Consider the following 8727-nt stretch of genomic DNA (forward strand, 5'->3'; position numbering starts at 1 on the left):
CACAAAGGATCATTGACTGGTACAGCCACGGGCTTATGGAAAGTACTTAACTACCAACAAAGAGAAGTGTAACGCAATCCAAATTACCCACTGAATTCAAGTAAAGGTCCCATGACATGTTTCTTTTTGGATGCTTTTATATAACCTAGTGGTCCCCTAATACTGTATCTGAAGTCTCTTTTATATAGACCTTAGTACGGTTCCCTTTTTACCTGTATTTTCTTACAACTCTTTTATATAGACCTTAGTGGACCCTAATACTGTATCTGAAAGACTCTTTTATATAGACCTTCGTGGTCCCCTAATACTGTATCTGAAGGTCTATTTCATATTGACCTTAGTGGTCCCCTAATACTGTATCTGACGACTCTTTTATATAGACCTTAGTGGTCTCCTAATACTGTATCTGAAGTCTCTTTTATATAGACCTTAGTGTCCCATAATACCATATCTGAGTTTCCCCAAATTCAGCCTTGTGCAGAATTACAGCCACCCTAGACAGTCCTACATGGGGGGGCAAAGAGGAGGCTGGGGGTGTGACCTTGACCAACTGCCACTTTGTTCTCTCTCATAGCTGGGCCAAATTCTCTGTGTGGGTTAAGCAAAGAAAGGGGAGGTAACCTTGCCCCTTATGACCTCCTAAGGAGCAAGATTCCAGATCGGCCCTCTGGGCTTTCATTTTCTCAAAGGCAGAGCAGGATACCCAGGGCTCGTTTACACCTATCACCATTTCTAGCCACTGGGGGACCATAGGCAGGCTGGGGGAACGCATATTAATGTTAAAAAAACCTCATAAAGTGAAATTTCCATGCCATGGGACATTTAAGAATATTGAGTTGGGGCTTAACCAGACAATTCTCTCCAACTCATGTTGCTCCCAGTGTCTGTAGATTCATTTTACTGCACTTCTGTGTATCCGTTCAGTTCCAGTCAATAAAACGCAGCTTAGCTGTCAGCGTGTATAAAATTTAATCAGTACAGTAAAGTGATATTTCAGTCAAAACCATTTTGAATTCACTTTTTGAGTCATGTGTTTTCTATAAATTTTTGTTTTTTTAAATTATATTTCAGGTTGTATCCGGAAGCCAATGTAACCAGATTAGGGCCTTGGGCTCACTTCAACTGCAGCTTCTCATGCTCCTATATCTTGGACCCTCGTGACCCACTTTTCCTCCAGATCGGTTCCCTCTATCTGTCCCATAGTGAAGCAGTTTGGTACAGATCACATCTACAACACTGACACCTTCAATGAGATGACTCCACCCTCCTCTGACCCCACCTACCTGTCTGCAGTCAGTCGTTCTGTCTTTGCCTCAATGACCGCAGGTGAGTGTCTGGGGACTAATATCATGTTCACATTGCGAGTTTTAATTCTGTGCCTGTCAGAATGCAGATGGGTAACAATAACAATCATTTTCCCTAGTCTGATGACCCATGTATGACCTGTTGTTATTGTGTAATTGTCTTACACAGACAGCCCCCTCCAAGCACAGAGAACTGTCCCTTTCTTGTCCCTTATCCAAAAAAAAAAAAAAATTCTTTCTCCCCAGTTGATCCTCAGGCAATTTGGCTGATGCAAGGCTGGCTGTTCTTCAGTGACACAGCGTTCTGGAAGCCGGCCCAGATTCAGGCCCTACTACACGGAGTGCCCCTCGGAAGAATGATCGTGCTTGACCTGTTTGCGGAGACCGAGCCAATTTCTCTTACACAAAGTCTTTCTATGGACAGCCTTTCATCTGGTGCATGCTGCAGAACTTTGGGGGCAACAGTGGATTCTTTGGCACAGTAGAGAGCATCAATTCAGGGCCCTTCAAAGCTTTACATTTCCCGAACTCCACTCTGGTTGGCATCGGCATGACCCCTGAGGGCATTGAGCAGAACCCTGTGACGTACGAGTTGATGAGCGAGCTGGCTTGGCGCAAGGAGCCGGTCAACTTGTCAAAGTGGGCGTCGCTATATGCAGTACGCCGTTACGGCAGCACACAAGAGAACCTGACCGCTGCATGGAGGCTCCTGTTTGCCAGCGTCTACAACTGCACAGTGCCACATTACCGAAACCACAACCATAGCCCGCTGGTGCACCGGCCTTCTTTTCACATGAATACTGCCATTTGGTATGACCCGGCTGACTTGTACAAAGCCTGGAAACTTATTATTGAGGCAGCTCCATCTCTCATGTCCAAGGAGACTTTCCGGTACGACCTTGTCGATGTAACTCGGCAGGTCCTACAAGTCCTGACAACGGTCTTTTATCAGGATATCGCGGATGCCTTCCAGAACCAAAAGCTGCCGGAGCTGCTGACTGCAGGTGGGGTGCTGGTCTATGATCTCCTGCCTGAACTCAATCGTTTGCTCAGTAGTGACCGCAACTTCCTGTTGGGGACGTTCCTGGAGCGGGCCCGATCTTTAGCCCTAGATGAGAAGGAGGCCCAGCTCTACGACATGAACGCCAGAAACCAGCTCACTCTTTGGGGTCCCAGTGGTGAGATCCTGGACTACGCCAGCAAAGAGTGGGAGGCCTTATGGAGGACTACTACGCCCAGCGATGGGGCCTTTTTGTTCAAACCCTGGTAGAGTGCTTGGACACCGGTCGACCATTCAAGCAGGACGCCTTCAACCAGGCAGTTTTCCAGGTAGAAAAGGGATTCATTTACAACGGCCGAAGGTACCCGACCAAGCCTCAGGGAGACTCATACGAGATCGCCCGCAGAATCTTCCTCAAGTACTACCCACAGGCCTTGAAGAGACTATAGTGAGCAGAAACTACATTTTGAAAAAACTTGTCTCAAGTTGCAGCAAGAAGAATGTCTTCCTCCACCTCCAATTTCCATGGCTATCCCAAAACATTTTTTAGTAGGAAATCTAACAGCCTGAATCTACAGGATGAATCTGTTTACACATGTAGTAAAATCAGTAATGCATAGTTACGGATGTTCCAGGGGGGGAAAAGGATTTTCAAGCATCATAAGATGTCTTACATGTTGGATCTCTGGGTACTGTTTTTAATTCCACTGCTCTTAAAGAACTAGTTGAACATTTTTTTATATACATATTCACTTTCCCAGAGTAAAATGAAAAGATGGATTTAAATCCCAATGCCTGTGTGTTACGTATGGTGCTGGAGTCAGGGTGTGGTTAGCCTAGCTTAGCATAAAGACTGGAAGCAGGTAAGTTTAGGGCGTGTCCAAATCTACTTTTGCTTGTTTGGCAATGGAAAAATTGGCTGGGCACATAGTCCAAAAGGGTTGTACTTGGTAGGGGGGAAATTAACAACTGCGTTGGGCTTTGTGCCGCACCAGGTGCATAATAGGCCCTCCAGCAGTGTTATTTACCCAGTATATATGGATTGTTTCAAGCTGGAACTATTTCTTGACGGACAACAGTGTATCCATCCATCAGCTAAGCTAACCACGTTCTGACTCTCATGTGATTTAGAAATCGGAGGCGAGACTAGAGCCCGGCCGATAAAGGATTTTTAAGGCCGATACCAATACAAATATTTGGTGATTTTTAAAATCCAATATTTTGATATATTGGCCAACTATATATAAATAAAACAAAATCCAGAAACGCTCCACTAAATATAAACAGATTTGTAGTTATTTATGCGTTCTCTCTAAAATCAAATGATAATTTGTTACAGAGGAACATCAAAATATATTAAAGTTCTGATAAATAAAATTTATAAAAATACAAACTTAAGATATGAAACTGTCTTTTTGAACAGAAACCCATTAACAAAAAAATAATCAGTGTTGCCAACAGGGACGTTATAGAGCGCCCTCTGGTGGACAAACTATGCATTGCCAACACTTATAACATGTTGACTTTTTTTTTAAATGTTCACTTATCTGAATCATGTATTTGTCATTATAAACAATTCTGATGAATGAATATTTAAACTTATTTTTATTTATTTTTTATCGGCCATTATAAAAGCCGATACCGATTGGGAAATGCCTGATATCGGCCAATAATATCGGTTCGCTAATGTATCGGTCGGGCTCTAGCGCATACCTTATTGGGATTAAGATCACAGACAACCTCCGTAATTATTACAAATGACTAGAGGTCACCAGGTAATACTATAATAATACCCGTTAATACACAGACATGAGATTGATATCCACCGGAACACATCATAAAGATTGCACAAAACATGTTTGAATAGTCCTTTAAATCCGAGACACTACACTCTAACTGCAGATGGACATTGAAATGTTTGACCTGCAGGAAACCTTTAGTAATTAATGACACTGGCACTATCATGCTGATCAGTTTGAAGTAGATCTGGATCTTGTGCCTTATTCTGAGCGAATTGACTGATGTGATAGGCTGTGCTTCATAGCCATTGCACTAATTAGCATCAGGACAAGTGGTCTCGCATAGTTACCAAACAATGTGGATGGCTTTGATCTTGCGAAACAATTTTCTACTTAATTTACAATGTCATGCTTCACTGTCATGGCGCTGAGATTGGACTATTAACCAGTGAGTTTCTGTAAAGGGTTTATGAACAGAGGGATTTGTTTATGACAAATTGGCTCCCGGATAGCAGATAACTTCATGTCTTCTTCCAAGCATTTCTCCTTTTTGAAGAATATATTTTTTACTTTTATATGAAAATTTTAGGTGTTAAACTAAGACCTAATACACGTCCAATAATCACCTTCTGAAAACAATTGTCTATTTTAATGAGTCACATTTTAGTCTTGAGATTTTTCTTTTTGATAAATTGTAGTTTGAGTTAAGATAATCAAATATGTTGATGGAATAATGATTTTTGTTGTTGTATTTAACAGTGATGGCCAAATGAAACTTTCTGAACCCTTTTCTTTATTTTGTGAGCTCACTAGATGGCGCTCTCTGTTCAAAGAAAAAGGTTAAGGAATGGCAGTTCACTAGAGCCCCATCACAAAGCTTCATTTGGCTATCAATAGTAGTTAGCACTATTTTAGCAATCACTACATTAACACAGCTTACACTCATAATGTGCCAAGAAACACCTAATTGTACAATATTAGTTTCTTTATTGTATAAATGCTATTTTTGTATTGTGATGAATTAAGCTGTTGTCATTCTTCAACTCAGGCATGTCATAAAAGTCTTAAGGCTATGTGACTAATAATACAATGATTTCATTCTCCACCTCTGTGTTGTATTAAATCCACGCGTTAACCTCACTCTGTAACTTATAGGACTGGGCTGAAGACTATCCCAGCATGCTTTGAGTGAGACGTCTGTCACCGAGCTGACAGACAGACAGACAACAATTCCGATTCAGTAGAGATTCCCTGCATGTGTTTTGGACTGTGTAAGTACTCAAAAAAACAAAAGAAATGTCCCATATGACAAATATATTAATATATATTGTTGAATTACTCATTCTGATGCACCAATGCGGCATTTTACTGTTTATTTTAGAGCTAGTTTAAACTACTTTTATAAGCTAGGTTAGTCATCTAAACAGTTCCCAAAATGGGACCAGGCCCCTCCAAAGGGTCACCAGATAAATCTGAAGGGCCGTGAGATGATACATGGAAGAAGGGGGGGGGGGGGGGGAGTTCCACAGAAGTCAGTTTTAATTTTTCATGCCTTTTCTCTAGTCTTTTTTTTTTTTTTTTTTTTTGTGAAATATTTGATACGTTTTCTTCTTTGGGCCGAACAGAGTCAATGAGATCAAACTAAGAGAAGTTCAGAGAGGAAACATCCCCCCCCCCCCACAGGGCAGAGCAGGTTAATTTCCATTACAAATGTGTTGGATTTCAGTTGGACATCTTTCTATTAGCAGATGATTCACTGAATATAATCTACAAACATATAGACAAGGATATAGTTATTAATAAAAAAAATTGCGAGGACAGGGAACACAAAGTAGAATACTGATGCTAGAATATTTAACGTGAATTCATTCAATATAGATTCAAGATACAAAAATGCTTAGAATAATATTTAGTAATTGTCTTTGTAGACATGTACCTTTTGTCTGAAAGAACCTCATATAGTTTTCTTTCATACTCGCTTATTGTGGTTTATGTGTGACCATTAAAGGGGCAGGAGCGAGGCTGCGCAAAGATGGTTGATATTTGACCCCCCCCCCCCCCGAAGCTACATTCCCCAGATTCAGGGACAGATAACTACTAGCCAGCTGGCACATTCACATGCTGGGGTAAGTCAGCCTCGACATTGCGTAGCTCCCATGCCATTTTGATGCTATCAAGCCATCACCCACCGTTAGCATCCCATTGACTCCCATTCATTTTGACGTCACTTTGACAGTGAATAACTTTACATCTGAGGACTCTATTTGTCCGTTGTTTATTTCTTAGGAAACACAACAACGTATAAAAGGCTCTGTTACCTTGTATCTCACGTTATGGCTCACGTGTTTTGTGGCTCCTGCGCTTCTTTCTGCTTGTTTTCCTTTTATACAGCCAGGGTTGTGTATTAACATCGGGATTTCTCAGCAAACAGAAAATAGAGAGCTACGTGACTGTGAGAAGATATTTGCTGAATTTTAAAAAGTGTATTGGATTGGGCGTCCATAACTATAGGTTTACTCCTCAATGCAACGATGCATTTCCTTAACTTATTATTGAATTATATAAAAGAATGAGTACAAAAGGTGATGTTTAGTAAGGGTTGAGGTACTGTAAAATCCACATACAGACTAACATAGTTTCCCTCATCTGGCACATAACATTGGCACCTACCAAAGGAGACTGAAGCAGATATCAGGACTCCCCAGAAAGAAATACAATGGTTTGAAATCTGACGTTGTAGAAAGCACTCAAAGAAAGCAGTCATCGGGGATGACTTTTAAACAAAACACCAAACAAAACAATCCAAAATATGACAGGACTCCAGTCAAAACAGTTTGATTAATATATTTTTTATTGTTGAAAAAATAATGAATATCCGGTTTGTAGTTGTAGAGGGACTTAAACTGAGTTCTATGTACTATGTACATTGTTTTTTTCTGTTCTGCTTTAGGCTCATGTGTTACACATGTTAAATCCAGTATAGCCTATCAAAATCACTGAAATCAATCAAACACTGGATCAAATCCACAATGAGGATTTAAGTAAGAGCTCTCTTTACATTACAGGGCCCAACAGGGCAGATCAGGTTCAGTTCCTCTATAAACTCCATGTGTTGGACATGTTTCTGTCAGCACACCGGAAGAGAAGCTGAACTGGACCTGGCACACTTTCAATCCTTCGACAGGTTTTGTTTTAATGATGGCAACCCAACAACCCCGTGCCACAAACATTCACACACGGCATTCCGCAGTCAGCCGTACTAACTGTGCATTTACACATGGAAGTTTCCATCAGACGTCGCATGAAAACACGTAAGCGGATCAAAAGTTGTCATCCAGGAGAAAAGTGTTGGGAGGATATCACAGCCAATCAGAACCCATTTTTGAACGTGTACTTTCGCTTGTTTTTGCTTTTTCAGTCAAATGTGTGCATGAAACACTTTTCAAACAGGTAAAACGGTGTATACATTTAGAAAATGCAGATCATCTCATCTTAGGTTGGTAATCTCTAATCTCTGATAAATGCATTCTTGTATAAAGTACTTGAAAGAAATACCAAAAGTACAAGTATCTTACCGGAAAATGATCTGGCTGGGGGGAAAAAATCGATGCAGCATCGTATCGCGATACGATACAATACTGTATCGATATACAGGCGCCAAGTATGGATCTTTTATTATATATGTGTAGGTCATGAACAAAGTGAGAAATGTATCTTTTTAGATGAAACAGATGCTGACAAAGTTTCCTTTTAGGGACACAATTTGAAATTGGGAATAAATATACGCGGAATATGTTTAAAATCGCAATTATATTGTATGTTATTGTGATGATATCGCATCGTGAGACTTCTGGTGATTCCCACCCCTAGAAAATGACTTTGGTAAAAGTTAAAGGTGCACTATTAGTGATTTTTGTCTCAAATCGTAGGCATCTCTCCTTGATCCGCTAGGAAAGTATACTTAAAGTATTTGATATTTACTGTAAAAGTAATGATATTAAATATACTTTAGTATTAGAAGTAAAAGTAAAAAACAAAGTGACTTTGATTATGAACTTTAAGGCCAAAGATGTGTAACGTTATCTGCATCACCACTGTCATCGGGGTGGTCATTGTCTGTTACCATGACGCTTCCATGACAACGTCAGTCATAATGCTTCCTCCTCTTCTGCTTTAGTTTGGCCTGTTTTTGTCGCTTGGTAACTGGAATGGAGCGTGCATTATCTTGGCGATTTAGGGGCAATTTCTTCTGATTGTATTTTGTAGTAGTGGAGTAAAAGTTTCAGATACGTGAAATTCTGCTTAAGTACAGTAGCGAAGTATTTGTACTACACTACAACTCCTACTTTGACACACTGTCCTCCTCTCTCCTCTCATCTGTGTGCATCCATGTCCCAGAAATGCTGGTTACTAACTTAGCTCTGGAGTCCTTGTTTTTTTCTCCCAGCAGTTTTCCTTGAGTTCGGACGGCACCTGAATCATGGTTGCAGCTGTTGCTGTGGTCATGCTCCGTACCCTGCTACATCCTACTACGCCCTGAAGTGCCTTGTAGCACCCTGCTACATCCCGCTACGCCCTGCAGTACCCTGCAGCGCCCTGCTGCACCCTGTAACATCCTGCGGTGCCCTGCTATGCAATGAACTACTACAACTACTAGTTCTAGTTCTAGTTCCATTATCTTTTA

At 40.9% G+C, this 8727-nt stretch overlaps 1 pseudogene; it reads left to right on the forward strand.

Moving 5' to 3' along the window:
- The window catches only part of LOC116671618 (alpha-N-acetylglucosaminidase-like), an 11036-nt pseudogene extending 8095 nt beyond the window's left edge, over window positions 1-2941 (forward strand).
- The last annotated feature ends 5786 nt before the right edge of the window (window positions 2942-8727 follow it).

This window comes from Etheostoma spectabile, chromosome 21 (assembly GCF_008692095.1).
Source record: "Etheostoma spectabile isolate EspeVRDwgs_2016 chromosome 21, UIUC_Espe_1.0, whole genome shotgun sequence".
NCBI classification, from domain to species: Eukaryota; Metazoa; Chordata; class Actinopteri; order Perciformes; family Percidae; genus Etheostoma; species Etheostoma spectabile.